We start from the raw sequence: 16,314 nt of genomic DNA on the forward strand, positions 1-16,314 counted from the left end.
TGTGTGTGTGTGTTGATGTTGATGTCAGCATGGAGGGAGTAAAGGATCAGCCCGCTGCTGGGACTTCTTTTGGATTGACAGCTGATGCCGCCGTGGCGTAGATGACCAGCAGGATCGGATCATCTGCAACGTGTGAGCCGAGTAATGACAGGCAGGAGAAAACGTCTGCCGCTGTGATCTGTTATATTTTTTAATAAGCCACAGTAAATGTTCAAACGATACAAAGTTAATGGCAAATGGGGAACTGGCACACAAGCATCAACTGGATATTGAAAGTTCCCCTGGCTCTTGATCGCGCCTTTTCAAGACTGTAAAACCACTTCGAGGTCATTTGTAATCACATAGGTAAGTAAAATTGTTTAGATTGATTCTCGGAATTTAATGGCAGTGTTGATGAATACATTTACAGCCTTCAGTCCCTACAGATAATTCCAGAATCACTTTTGGAACGTTGAAGGCAACATTGTAACATTGATAAACCGCGAGTGGTTCAGTTTATGAAAATGAAGCCTATTTTAGGACCATGAAGATTGTGACATTTTGTGACATTATTTTCATGATAGAGACACACATTTTAACCCCCCATTTGTCATTACCTCAACGATGGTTTTTATGATATTTTCATTACTGAAATGTGAAAAAATTATATAGGTCTATGATTAAAAATGTAAAGTATTTAGCCTACACATCATATTAATACTCCCTTGGTACTGTCTTTTATGTAAGCTGATTGCTATAAAACAAATATTGTTCAGACATTGTATATTTTGTAATATGCTGTATTGTGGTATACAGTAAAAAAAGACTGTGTTACGGTAATGAGAGTCATAATTGAAACTGGGGGGTAAAATGTGGCTTACATATGATGTCACAATGCAAAAAAAATCTTAGTGGTCCTAAATGTAGGCTTCACTTCTTTATGTAAAATATTATTGCATGTATTTGTATTGATTTGGGGTTAAATATGACCAGGACATTTTTTTTTTTTTTTTTTGACAGAATCACCATTGTTCATTCTTGCGGTGCATAAATTTGAATGAAAAATGGAAAATTGGTCCCTTGCTGGAGGGCATGAATCATTCATTTAAATTGTGGCAACTTTAAACCATAAATCTCAATTATAAGGCTAAAAAGTGCAGCATATGTTTTATTAGACCACAAGCACTTAACACCATGTCTTGATGCTTGTCACCTGTCAGATGGCAACTGTCGTCAGTTGTTTCGTTTCTGTTGCTGAGGGAGCGATAGTACTCCAGGCTTTGGAACACTATTCATTTGCGCAAAACAAACTATGCAGACTATTCATCAGCGCTGCCAAAACTTGTATAGGTGTTCGCCTTTGTAACGGTGCTGTATTTACACAAAGATTAACACAACACTCTTATTTGTCAAGTTTGGAATGCAATAGCTTCTAGTTATAGTTGTTTTTGGTTGTCTGTCATTCATCCTTTACAGATTATTTTAGTTCCTGTGAAACAGGTTTAGACCTTCAATTTTGGAAAGATTTTAACAGCTGAAATTTTGCATTTAAAATATGAATACAGTGGCCCCAAAATGTATTTGGACACTTAAGTCACACTTCAAAATATCTGAATATCACTATATTTGATACAAAATATCAAAGCAAGTGTCATCTGCAAACAAATTATCTAAGACCTTTACACAGAACTAACTGCAATTACTTTTAAAAACAGGTGTTTTTTCATTCCTTTAAGTGAAATGTTTTGCTTGAAAAGTTGGTTTGTGCTAGATTTCTTTAAAATATTGCTGCTTGATTTGATATTTTGTTATGCAATGCAGAGACAGCCTTATTTTTAAGCCTGGCTGAAGTGTCCACATTTTGGGGCCCCTGTAAATCAGTAAAATCTCATTAAAGTTGTGAAATGTTGTTATAGCAGTTATTGCACTGTATATGATCCACTGCATACATTTCTGAAATACTGCATCAGTGAGTAGGCCTAGTCTTTGAAAAACCAGCATGAGACTTGATTCCTTGGTACACATGGAAGGTTTGAATTATTGATTTAGATGGCACTAGTATTCCCTGTCCATGCTTGTCATTGGAGCTTTGTTATGTTGATGTTATAATGACAGCTATAGGCCTGTTACCTGAAACATGACACCTAATACAGTAACAGTCTGATTACTACAGCTGTACAATTCTGCAAAACATTTCTTGTTCAATTTTGCTCCCACATAGGCAGATATTGACCTGCCTCCTTACTCACCAGATGTCATTTTGATTTGATTTGGTACACTGTAGAGTGCATGTTAAGTTCACAACGTGTAGAGACTTTGTGTAGTGCATCAGATTTTACAGAAAAGAGACTTGGAACATTTCTGACATTTTTTTTTCCTGCTAGAACTAAAGTTCACACAGCTTTGGTAAAATGACATCTTAAGTTATCAGGGAGATGAGACTTGGCATTGTCTGGGTGAGAATGCATAATTCCTGATGAGACAGACCTTATGAGGGATGGAGGTGGTGAAAGATGAACATATGACACTCTCTGACTCAACAATAAGCTTACAATGCCTTTCTCAGACCATGTACTGTCGTTGATATTAGATATAAACTCAGTTTGTTTTTACGTCATCTGCACCATACAGATTCAGATGCACTAATCTCACAACATGATGACTGCCATTTGTCTAGAACACCAGCTGTGTTCTCAGGACCTCATGTTGCTGTTGCCTCAAGACCTCTCTTTAACTCCGAGGAGGATGATGGTTTGTCCAGATGTTAGCGGAGTAGGTGAACCTTGAGACTACATCATGTGACTCTACAATGCTACATTTCCAGTTCATATTTCTCCCTAAAATCAAGTAAAAAAAAAAAAAAAATTATAATAAAAATAAATAAAAAATAATAAATATATATATATATATACACCGATCAGCCACAACATTAAAACCACCTGCCTAATATTGTGTAGGTCCCCCTCGTGCTGCCAAAACAGCGCCAACCCTCTTCTCAGAATAGCATTATGAGATGGTATTCTTCTCCTCATGTTTTTTTGATTTTTGCCACCATTCAGAGTAAATTCTAGAGACTGTTGTGTGTGAAAATCCCAGGAGATCAGCAGTTACAGAAATACTCAAACCAGCCCATCTGGCACCAACAAACATCCATATGATTATTTTAATCAGCCAATCATGTGGCAGCAGTGAAGTGCATAAAATCATGCAGATATGGGTCAGGAGCTTCAGTTAATGTTCACATCTAAATCAAAATCAAATCACTTTATTGTCACACAGCCATATACACAAGTGCAATGGTGTGTGAAATTCTTGGGTGCAGTTCCAATCAACATAGCAGTCGTGACAGTGATGAGACATATACCAATTTACAATAACATCAAATTAACACAACACAATTTAAACATCTGTTATACACATAATTACACTCAACAATATACAAATAATAACATACACTGTACAGAATACAATACGCTGTTTTGTTTTTGTTTTTTGTTTTTTGTTTTTTACTATATAGAGACACATTATTCAATAAAAACTAAAAATTAAAATATATATATAAAAAAAAAAGATATATATATATATATATATATATATATATATATATATATATATATATATATATAGAATGTACAGTATTGTACTGTATTGACATTCAGGCTGTCGGTTGATAGTCAGTTGTTAAGAGAGACATAATATAATAATAATATAATTTATGACAGTCCGATGTGAGATATAAGAGTAAGAGTAATAAAGTGCAGTGCTGATGTATTTTGATCGTGAGAGAGTTCAGAAGTCTGATTGCTTGGGGGAAGAAGCTATCATGGAGTCGGCTGGTGCGGGTCCTGATGCTGCGATACCGCCTACCTGATGGTAGCAGTGAGAACAGCCCATGGCTCGGGTGGCTGGAGTCTCTGATGATCCTCCGAGCTTTTTTCACACACCGCCTTGTATATATTTCCTGGAGGGAGGGAAGCTCACCTCCGATGATGTGTTTGGCAGTTCGCACCACCCTTTGCAGTGCTTTGCGGTTGTGGGCGGTGCTATTGCCGTACCAGGCGGAGATACAGCCAGTCAGGATGCTCTCTACAGTGCAGGTGTAGAACCGTGTGAGGATGTGGCGGTTCATTCCAAACTTCCTCAGCCGTCTCAGGAAGAAGAGGCGCTGATGAGCCTTCTTCACAACGACTTCAGTGTGGATGGACCATGTGAGATCCTCAGTGATGTGTACACCCAGGAACTTGAAGCTGCTGACTCTCTCCACTGGTGCTCCATTGATGGTGATGGGACTGTGTTCTCTGTCTTTTCTTCTGAAGTCCACCACAAGCTCCTTTGTCTTACTGACGTTGAGGGAGAGGTTGTGCTCCTGACACCAGTGTGTCAGAGTGTGCACCTCCTCTCTGTAGGCTGTTTCATCATTGTCAGTGATCAGACCTACCACCGTCGTGTCATCAGCAAACTTAATGATGGCATTGGAGCTATGTGTTGCCACACAGTCATGTGTGTACAAGGAATACAGTAGTGGGTTGAGAACACAGCCCTGTGGGGCTCCAGTGTTGAGGGTCAGTGATGAGGAGATGTTGCTGCCTATTCTAACCACCTGGCGTCTGCTTGACAGGAAGTCCAGGATCCAGCTACACAGCGAGCTGTTTAAGCCCAGAGCCCGGAGTTTCTCATCTAGCTTGGAGGGCACTATGGTGTTGAATGCTGAGCTGTAGTCTACAAACAGCATTCTCACATAAGTGTTGTTTTTTCCAGGTGGGAGAGAGCAGTGTGTATTGTAGATGCAATGGCATCATCAGTGGAGCGGTTGTTGCGGTAAGCAAACTGCAGCAGGTCAAGATTGAGTGGCAAGACAGAGCAGATGTAATCTCTGATTAGTCTCTCAAAACATTTGCTGATGATGGGGGTCAGAGCAACAGGACGCCAGTCATTTAAACAAGTTATTTTTGATTGTTTTGGAACAGGCACGATGGTGGATGTTTTAAAGCATGTGGGGACCACAGACAAAGAGAGGGAAAGGTTGAAAATGTCCGTAAAAACACCAGCCAGCTGGTTCGCGCACGCTCTGATGACGCGGCCCGGAATGCCGTCTGGACCCGCGGCTTTGCGGATATTCACCCGTCGGAAGGATCGGGTTACATCCGCTACAGAGACGGAGAGTGAACTAACCTCTGTAGCTTCAGCCGCGAGAGCTCTCTCCGCGAGGGCAGTGTTATTTCCCTCGAAACGAGCATAAAAAGTATTTAGCTCATCCGGTAGAGAGGCAGCGGTGTTCATGGCGGAGTTTTTATTCCCTTTAAAGTCCGTGATGATGTTAATTCCCTGCCACATGCTTCTAGAGTTGGTGGTGTTAAACTGTCCTTCAATCTTGCTCCTGTATTGGCGTTTTGCTGTTTTGATTCCGCGTTCCCGGAATTAAAAGCAGAGGTCCGCACATTAAGTGCCGCGCGAACATCGCTATTGATCCACGGCTTCTGATTCGGATAGATTCGCACAGTTCTGGTCGGAATCACTTCCTCTACGCACGTTCTGATGAAACATATTACGCTATCAGCGTAAAGCTCGATGTCGTCATCAGAGGCGGACCGGAACATCTCCCAGTCCGTGTGATCAAAACAGTCCTGTAGCGTAGAGTCTGATTGGTCCGACCAGCACTGGATCGTTCTGAGGGTGGGTGCTTCCTGTTTCAATTTCTGCCTGTAAGCGGGCAGAAGCAGAATGGAAGAGTGGTCCGATTTGCCAAATGGTGGGCGGGGGAGGGATTTGTAGCCATCCCGGAACGGAGAGTAGCAATGATCCAAAACCCGGTCCCCTCGTGTGTTGAAACTAATGTGCTGGTGATATTTTGGTGCGACTGATTTTAAACTGGCTTTATTAAAGTCCCCGGTCACAATGAACGCAGCCTCAGGGTGCACGGTTTCCTGCTCACTTATAATCCCGTACAGTTCCTTGAGTGCCCAGTCTGTGTCGGCTTGTGGGGGGATGTACACAGCTGTGATAATGACTGCTGTGAATTCCCTCGGTAGCCAGAATGGTCGACACAGAAGCATAAGAAATTTCAGATCAGGAGAACAGAAAGACTTGATGGAATGTACGTTCCTCTGATCACACCAGGATTTGTTGATCATAAAACATACACCACCTCCTCTAGTTTTACCTGAGAGGTCTTTCGCTCTGTCCGCTCGGTGCATGGAGAACCCCGCGGGTTCAATGGCTGAGTCTGGAATCTCCGCAGACATCCAAGTTTCTGTTAGGCAGATAATGCAGCAGTCCCTCGTCTCTCGTTGGAAAGAGATCCGCGCTTTCAGCTCGCAGAGCTTGTTATCCAGAGACTGAACATTTGCCAGTAGAATAGTGGGTAGCGGGGGTCGATTTGCGCGGTGTCTTACTCTGATGAGAACGCCGGCTCTGTTTACCCTTTTCCTCTTGCGTTTCCGCGGCCGTGCTGCCCAGACAAAGGGCTCCGCTGGCGTGTTTGTAAACAGCGGGTCGGCATTGAGGAATGTGAAGTCCGGTTTTCGGTGTGAGATCGCTGAACCAATGTCCAAAAGTGTTTGTCTGTCGTAGACAATAAGGCAGACAACATCCAAGACAAAAAACATAAGAATTGTAAACAAAACAAAACAAAACATTGCTATGTTGTGTCGGAGCTCGCAACGCAGCAGCCATACTCGGCGCCATCTTGAGTCCAACCATCTACCATCAGAATGGGAAAAAAATGTGATCTCAGTGATTTGGACCGTGGAATGATTGTTGGTGCCGGATGGGCTGGTTTGAGTATTTCTGTAACTGCTGATCTCCTGGGATTTTCACACACAACAGTCTCTAGAATTTACTCTGAATGGTGCCAAAAACAAAAAAAAAAACATCCACTGAGTGACAGTTCTGTGGACAGAAATGCCTTGTTGATGAGAGAGGTCAACAGAGAAGGGCCAGACTGGTTTGAACTGACAAAGTCTACGGTAACTCAAATAACCGCTCTGTACAATTGTGGGAAGAAGAATAGCATCTCAGAATGCTATTCTGAGATCTGTTTTGGCAGCACGAGGTGGACCTACACAATATTAGGCAGATGGTTTTAATGTTGTGGCTGACTGGTGTATATTATTGTCTGAAAACAAAGTCTAAATTATAGACCAATTTTTTTCAGTAGCGGTGCTGTTGTGAGCTCGTCCATGAGACCGCAGTGCTGGGCCAGTATTAACACACATCAATGGATGAATAGCTTAAAACGGGTGTCATAATCAATTTCAGCCTGGGCATCAGGGTTTGTTTTTGCCCTTAAAGGACTGGTTGAAAATGTGGCGCCAGCACCTGCTTTGGTTGCACCCATGAAATTACCAATAATATTACACATTTTGTGCACTGAGATGCACATTTGACAGTAAAGCATTGATTATGAGGTTGGGATGCAGATGTAAATTATGATATTAACAATAGTAACATCTGTGGAAGAAATGAACACCTTATTTTTATAGGGCTAAATGGAAATATTCTGACAGTGTGACTAAGTTGGGTCTCTTTTACAGATTCCTTTCATCCGGCTCCTACTGATTAAACTACAGTAATCGCTTGGAAATTCTGAAGCCAAACAAAACAACTTACATTTTCCTACAATCAGAGAGCATTACAAGAGAAAACATTTTATATAGATGGAAAACTGATAGCTTGGTCCATAATAATTATGAAAATGTACCATAGTTCTTCCGTAGTGTCCAATTTTTTTAACAAATTATATTCGGAATAAGACCATGGTAACCAAATGTATAACCATGCATGGCTCCTCACTACCATGGTTTGTAACTATGGTTTCTATATAAAGAACTATGACATTTTTGTCATTATAAATGACAGTCTAAATACATTTAGAAACTTTTTCTGACACAAACGCCATAGTTAATACAGTTAATGTTACTGCAGTAAATCCATGGTAAATATTTGTAAGCGTTGTGATTAACGATGCACTGATATGGAATTTCTGAGCCGATACGATAATGCACAGCCCAATGTTGCACTGCTGCAAAATGCATATAGGGGAAACATTGCAATTTTTGTCTTTATGACATTATTTTCATAACAATTCAACACGCCTCCAATTCTCATTACTGTAATGCAAAAAATCCCCTACCCATTACTGTAATGCAACATTTTTTTATTTTTTTAAAATTGTAAAGTATTTGTAAGTCATAGTATTATTTGTTGTAATGTCTTTAATATATGCTGACATGTTTTTGTGAGCTTCATCCACAATCATGCTACATGCCATGTCACATCAAATGGTGATGGAGCCCAATGGAATGGATCTAAGATGGACGTGGAATTTGGACAGTCTTGGTCTGTATCTTGCTCTTTGGTTTTCTTGGAGACAATAAGAAATAGCCTGCAGTGAATGATGCTCTTTTTTGTTTGTAAGAGCCCAGTTTATAGGGCAACATTCCAGACCATTGGCTTTCACAGTTCTCCTATCCATAACCATGGATCATGACACTTCTCCTAAACAATGTGTCAGTGCAGCATATGACTTTATGTTGTTAAAATGTTAGTCAAAGCAATATAATGTAACTATTTTTGAGCTACAGTTGTGCCATTTTCCCAAAGCTATGTCGAGACTAGCAGTGGACTAAAGAGTATTGTCAGTAGAGAGTTGCCACCAGGTCACAGGCTCTGTGAATTCAAGCTATGGCCCTGGCCACCATTCATAGTCATAATAATTTGTTTCACATCCTTTTTTTTTTTTTTTCAGTAATGCAGACATACGACTTTGAACTAAAACAATAACATGTATTATTGCTGACAAAAGAAGGGCCTGGTGGTATTTTAGATGTTTAGATGTCATCTGCCCAGCTCAAAGAACTCATTGATTATTGTTTGATAGTGTTTTCATTTTCAAGAATCTTCTGTGGGAAAAAAAACATTGCACACAAATCTTCCTTTGCATAACATTGGAGATACATTAAGCCTTAGTGGTGGGCAGTAGTCCAGTAACCTCATTAGATGCTCTGTTGGAGAGTGTTCTGCATAGCCAGTAAATAAAGAACAGCCTCTCATGGTCGTGTTTGTGGGGGAAGTGTGTCGGTGAGAATGTGACATTCTATAGCAACCTTGTCCATTTGGATTGCGCTCCTCTCTCCCCTTAGTCACAGTTTTTGTGCTGGGGAAGTTCTCCACCCCATGCATGGTCTTTTGAGTACTGTGGATTTCCCCATAAAACTCCACTTGGGCCTGCCAAAGATACACCTCCCACCCTCATTCTTGTGAAGTCAGCCTAGAAACATGGCACCCAGAGTAAGTATTGGAATGAGGAAGTTTGGGTGCTCTGAGAAATGATCTTTCGAAAAAAAAAAAAAAAAAAATATTTAGTTATATATATATATATATATACAGTGTTAGCACTCTTATATGTCTGCTGTCTTAAATTCCAAGAAACCAAAGCAAAACCATGGAGAAATACAGAAGTACCACACTAAACAGTCATAAATACAGCACAGAATGCAAAAAAGTTCCAGATCATGTCTGGGCCTAATTATTGTGGGAACAGTTTTAAATTACTAAGAAAAGAACAAAAAATTAGAGAACTGATCAATTTAAATTGTCTTAAATACAAGCGTAAAACAACTCTGCATAATAACATTATTATTTTAAGATTTATTGTGGAAGTGTACTGCTTGATTTCTCCATCAAACTGTTTACCACATATATTTGTATATATGTGTCTGAAACCTGAAAAATGTTACCTTCTCGGGCAGTATAAAGGCATCAAGAAATACTTGTGTTGTAATCAACATTTGCTTGGATATCTCCATCACCGTGTCCCAACCAGACTCGACATGACGTCTTGACACACAATAAAAGCTATCTTTCAATGTTAATCAGAGTTTTTGTCCTAACCAGCCCACGACGAGCAATAGGGCTTTCTATCCATCTCTTGGTTTCTTTTTCTGCATCATGCTGAGGTCTGTTTCTTTTCAGTTGGAGTTCTGTCACAAATACAGCGATTCAGAGTGGAGGAGAGGTGACACACGTACCGGCTCTCTCTGACTTTCTCTCAGATTCCCTGTCATGTGAAGCCCCTGGGCTTGCCGTAGAAGCGTATGTCAATACACAGCTTTAGTGAGAAAAAGTTGATCAATAAACAGACCGTTCCACCTGATTTATCCGATTTCTGATTTTATTAGTAATTTAAGTGAGTGTCACAGTGACATGTCGCATCCAGTCTGGACAGACAAATTGCTTGTCGCTAGAATCTTACCACATAACATCTTTTTAGAACAGTGTTGAGCTTGAATTTGTTCTAGATCATTAGACATGACATTGTAGTGTCTTGAAAGTCTAAAACCAGTTTCTTTGGAAGGGAACCCTTCTACAAAAATGCTGTCAGTTCTGTCATTGACTAACTAGGCAGTAAGGATTTGCTTTGCTTTCAGACTCATACCCTGTAATAATTATCCTCTTAGTACAGTCCATCATGGTTGATTAGCCTTATTGTTTCTTTAATCAAAGCTAATACAAAATCCTATTATCAAAGCCTTTTCGGTTCTTTGTCTTTATGGAGCAGTATTACAACCATGATCTCTTCAAAACCAGCTGGTGTTTCTCACCTCTCCATCACATGGAGTGAGTTTGTCTAGAATGATCCAATTCCCCCTTGTGTTTGGGCTGTTTTGAAAGGAATGCTTTTAAATGAAGGCAGCACTCTCATGTGCCACACTGTGGGCACAAACAATGCCAGTGTGGTAAACACCCAACAGTAATATAAATAAACAGCAGAAAAGTGCTACAATATGGAAGCTTCCAGCCCTGAATGTGTGTTGCAATAGCAAAGAGGGACAGGGAACGACCCGCCTCCATTCCAGCACCCCCACCTCCCCACGCATCCCCCTATTGTTGGAATGAAATTGGACCTGTTCAATAAATAAAAGCAGACGGTCAGCAGATTGGGTTCCAGAGAGGGAGCACTGCAGCAGAATAGAGAAAGAGGAAAGAGATGAGAGAGGAGTTAGGATTAGAGTTTTCGGGGGTGTACATTAGATCTGAAGAAAGATGGTTAGGAAGACCATTGACATGTAGCTAGGGAAAGGATGTTTTTAGTTAGACTCTGTCCAGGGCTGGAACACAGGGTGAGAGAGAGGGACAGATACAGAATGAGAAAGGACAGAGAGGCAACACAGGAGCCTTATCGAGTTTAGAAATGTCAACAAGGGACGGTTGCTAAAGTTTATTCCTGTTGGGCAAGGCAAAGCCAGATGTTTTAGCTGGAGTCTGACACAGGGCATGTTTCCAGTGACATCTATTTTTTCAGTCCAAACTTAAAGTGAAAATGCTGTGCTATGTCAACCTGAAATCTAAATTTACCCCATTTATTTTTCTTTATACATGTTCCTGGTCTTATTGTGAACAATGCATTGATGTATTTTATTCCAAAGAAGTTAAATATTTCTCTCTGGAATTGTTAAAAATGCCAACATCAAAAACATACATTTTTTATAATTTGCTCTGCCTCTCCCTTTGGGCTGACATCGACAATAGGGATGGGCATTTTGAGTAATTTTGTCAGTAGCGGATTTAGGCATGGGCGACGTGCTGTTGCCCTGGGTGGCATCTTGGGGGGGCGGCGGCATCTTGACATGACATTTTTTTTACATAATGTAAAATTTAAGTTCAACCTTCAACCTTAGAACCTGTTTTTCTTATTTAAAAATGAGCACTATGCATAAACAACAAATAGATTAAAAAATTACAAAAAATTGTTTTAATAAAAAATAAACAACAACAACATTTTACTCACACATAGAAACATACTGTACATTCCAAGTCTTTTAAAGCAATACAGTCACCTTAAATAATGACAGAAATTTATTTTTGGGTGAAATATTTTAACAACGTCATGGATCCAGAGTGTCAGCCAATGCATTGAGTTGTAATGGAAAAATGTAGCAAGTTTTTACTATTTCAATATTTAAAGCTGAATGCACATTCCTAGTTGGCAAGCCGTCTTTATTTCTCAAACCTCCCCTCTGACTACTTGTCATGCAAACCATTTTCACACTAATACGTTTTCGTTTGAAAATGCATTGTTTTTGCTACACTTATGCCTCTGATCCACACTGGAATGGCCTTTTTCTTCCACCAAAAATGAACACTTTTAAAAATGTTCTCTAGTACTGCATACTTTGGAAAACGATGGCGCTAGGAAATGGAAAACAGAATTTTCACCCGGAAACATAAAATTGTGGATGTGGCCATAGGGACCACCTTCTACCATCCATTAAATTCCCGATTAATAAAATCCAGCTCAACGTTTTTTTCTTGTTGATTAACCTGTTTCGCTTGTACGTCACAGGGAAGTAAAATGTTTCATGTAGTCTTTAATATACACTTTACATACAGTTATGTGGAGCAGAATTTTGGACCAATGAGATTTGCACATGCACATACACACTCAATCATTGACACAAATACACGTGACTTGCACAAATACACAGAAATACATCAGTGATCATGTTACATCAGTAATCCTCAGTGCTGAATCTTTCATCTAATATACAGTTGCTTCTTTGTTTTTATGCCAACTGTTTAAGAGAGTGTATGACCACATTGAAAGACAGTGAGTGGGTGTTAGGCCTTTGTTTATAAAGCTGTCTGTCATTATACCACCACTGTCACTCCAGAGCCAAGTGTCTCTCTCACACAAACACACAAATACACACACACACTCTCTCACTGGTTTTCTTTGTTCATTCATCCTTCTATATTAGCTCAGGAGATTTGCTCATCATTTTATATTTCATGTTCTTAATGACCTTACAATTCTTGCGAGCTTACAGGCCCTTCACTGGTGCTGACATTTGATTCTGCCATCAAAACTAGTAGCATGGTTTTGACATAGAATAAATTTACATTTTTCAAGTTTTTATATTTATAAAAATTATCAATTATTGGCTAGTAAAGTTACACTTACAAGAAAGTTAGTTTGATTGGTTGCTTCCAAGATCACATTAAATGTGCCAATTCAAATGCTTATGAATATACAGAAATACAAAGAATATGGAATATATGCAATACACAAAATGGGTGTGTAATAGTGTACCAGGTGAAAATTTAAATTGTAATGAGCAAAATCGATAGAATCTGGTTGCAGTAATTACAAATAAGTAAACAATTAAAAAAATTAAATCCACTGCTATATTATATGTACATTATCAATTGTAGCAATTTTTATGAATATAGAAAGTCAGCTGTGAAGTTCAATATCCAGGTGCAGATTTTAATGGCATGGCAATAGCAATCCTTGTCAAGACCTGAGTCAGAAGGCGTGATCAGTGATTGGAAGCGACAGAGAAGGCATTGTCTTCATAAGAGAAGGTTTTGCTTTTCTTGCCTTTTTTAGTTGCCTTTTAGAAAAGAATGCCTTTTAAGTGTTTAGCCTTGTAGCCAAGCTAAACATACAATCATTGAACGAGCATTGTAGAACTCTGCTGATTTCTATTTTCTTCAGGACTGTATGATGTATGAAGCAAACAACAGAGTTTGAGAATTTAGGAGAACTCGCATGTTGGACTAAGATAAACTTAAGGCCCATTTTGGGGGCTTTCACACTGGGCACATTTGCTGTGGTCCGATTCCAAGTGCGATAGTTCCCGGTGCCCCGAGCAGCGTTGGTCTGGTTTCACACTCACTTGATTCTATCGAACCCTGGTCCATTTATGTTCATCTTACATCATTGCAAACACGCATGGAGAACACAGCGCAACTCATCATACTTTTTGTTTTTTTGTTATTTTGGTGCCATTATGTACAACAGAGTGAACGACAACTGCGTATATGTGCGCTTCATGGCGTAACTCATCAGATGTCCAGGGGAAGCCGGCTTGCTGCTGATTGCAAGGAATTCATTTGTATCTTTGTTTACACTGCACGCTTACTCACGCTCTTGTCCAAGGTGAAGTTGTCGCCAATTTCATCTCCTATTATACCCTATATTTATAGTATTTATAGTGTTGATTGTACTTGTATGTCATTGTGGTGTCATTACTTTTTTGGGACTGTCAGGAATAAAAAACACATGCGCAGGTTACTTTACTTCCTGAACGAGTGCGCACCCGTGTCCGAGTTGCTTTCACATTCACGTGAATCGTGCTACAGTTCCATTGCAACCGAACTCAGACCACCTCCTATAGGTAGTCTCGGGTTTGGTACCACGGTGCGCTCCCCGGTCCGCATGACAGCTTTCACATTACCAATTTTTCATGCAAACCGTGCTCTGTTTTGAACAAACTGCCAGTTTGAAAGCACCCAAAAAAGTATGATGAACAGTGGCATCAAGATGACTTGTTTCACTTGTAATTCAGTAGAAGCATTAGTTTTGTTTTCTGCACCTAACACAGGTGTGTGCTAGCAGACACCCTATTTCCTTCTTCTGCCTGGTCAACTTGTGATCATTATTAGAGTGTTAATCTGGCTTAGTGACCTCCTCACCCTCCAGTGGGACCATATGCTCTTTCTGTATTACTGAGAGCTCTGTGTGACAGTGGGTTTCTGGGATAGTGTCCTCTAGTCTTGCCTTCTAACCACAGGAAAATATAGTCCAGACATTGTTTACAACAGTACAGATATGTCTAGAAGGATAGAGGGTTGTCTTTGCCACAAGGAACAGTGAGTTAAAACTGTTCCATAGTAGTGCCAAACAAATGAGATATTATCCAGTCCTGGCAGGAAATTACTAACCTCTAAATGTACATTAAATGCAAGTTAAGGATATGTCTATGTATGGCTCTGTGAGCTTTAGCCTACTTTTGATCATGAATTACTGGGTCCTTTCTTTCATTCCTAAAGATTGGTGTGGTGTGACAATTTAAACCTGCTTAAACTTGGCAGTTCTGCTTAAACCTGCAGAGCTATTGCCATAGAGAATATTCCATTCCTTAAACGCTTGTGTTGTGTTTGTTTGTGCTGACATCTTTTGTGTGCCCTGTTAAAAATGACCGGCTTACTAATATTGTTAATAAATCTCTCATATTGGATATATTATCCCAAGATATTGCATTAGATCTTTTTGTCAACTTCTTTTTAGTAATTATGACAATATATTTGAACATATAAAAATAAATAAAAATAAAAATAAAAATATTGAAAGAAGGATTCATTGAACTGAGCTTCTACTGGGCTAGTGGGGTCACTCCCTGCAGAACTGTAAAAATAATAAATAAAAAATATGTAATAAATTAAGAACCACTTGCTTGATCTAAACAAAATAGGTGTCATTTTAAAGCTTAGAATCTGGACTTTACAGTGCATATAGCTGATCCTACCAATTCTTTAATAATGCTTTTGTTCTCATAATTTGCAGTGTTGTTATTACAACAAATATATTCAGAGTTGGTAAAAACATAAAAAGGTGAGATAACCATGTGCTATATATCGTTGGAATGGTCTGAATTAGTCAAATGCAATGCGCAAATTTGTTTCACTCAGAGGCCAAACTGCAGTGAGTATTAGTGAATGAAATTCCCACTGACACATAAATACTGTATAATAAACAGGAGTATCTTTTTGTCACGTTTTTCCTTATTACTTCCTGAAACATACATATAACATAGACCATGACATATCGTAACTTACAGCAGACTATCCCGATTCAAACGAGCCCAAACACAACGTAATATTATATGTAGATATTGAAATAATTCTCAAAGAGTGTACATGCAAATACGGTGCACAAAAGGGCACGCAACACAAATGTGTATGTGTGTGTGTGTGTGTGTGTGTGCACATGTCTGAGGATTTTGTGTGTGCAAACACACATCCACATACTGTATGTGCTCATCATCTAAAGCAGTGGTTCCCAAACTTTTTACAGTGGTGTACCCCTCTAATCATTCAACATTCTTTTGCTTACCCCCTCTCTAATGCATAGATAACATTTACACAAGGTGTTTTGAAAATATGTATATTTAACACAATTAGCTTTGTAAAACAGTTCCCTTAATTCAAGCATGTCATATTTGTACGATACAATCAGTCTAGAGACTGTTGTGCGTGAAAATCCCAGGAGATCAGCAGTTACAGAAATACACAAACCAGCCCGTCTGGCATCAACAATCATGCCAAATCACTGAGATCAAATTTTTTCTCCATTCTGATGGTTGATCTGAACATTACCTGAAGCTCCTGACCCGTATCAGCATGATTTTATGCACTGCACTGCTGCCACATGATTGGCTGATTAGATAATCGCATGGATGATTGTTGGTGCCAGACAAGCTGGTTTGAGTATTTCTGTAACTGCTGATCTCCTGGGATTTTCACGCACAACAGTCTCTAGAATTTACTCCG

General features: G+C 39.5%; 1 protein-coding gene across 3 annotated transcripts in view; it reads left to right on the top strand.

Moving 5' to 3' along the window:
- Window positions 1-16,314, top strand: part of LOC127423191 (dynamin-binding protein-like) — a 63,288-nt gene continuing 46,974 nt past the window's right edge. For all 3 annotated transcript variants that reach the window (XM_051667323.1, XM_051667324.1, XM_051667322.1), the window contains exon 1: window positions 1-345. The gene's annotated coding sequence lies outside the window, so the exon portion shown is untranslated. The remainder of the gene's footprint in view (window positions 346-16,314) is intronic.

The sequence above is a fragment of the Myxocyprinus asiaticus genome, chromosome 32 (genome assembly GCF_019703515.2).
Source record: "Myxocyprinus asiaticus isolate MX2 ecotype Aquarium Trade chromosome 32, UBuf_Myxa_2, whole genome shotgun sequence".
NCBI lineage: Eukaryota > Metazoa > Chordata > Actinopteri > Cypriniformes > Catostomidae > Myxocyprinus > Myxocyprinus asiaticus.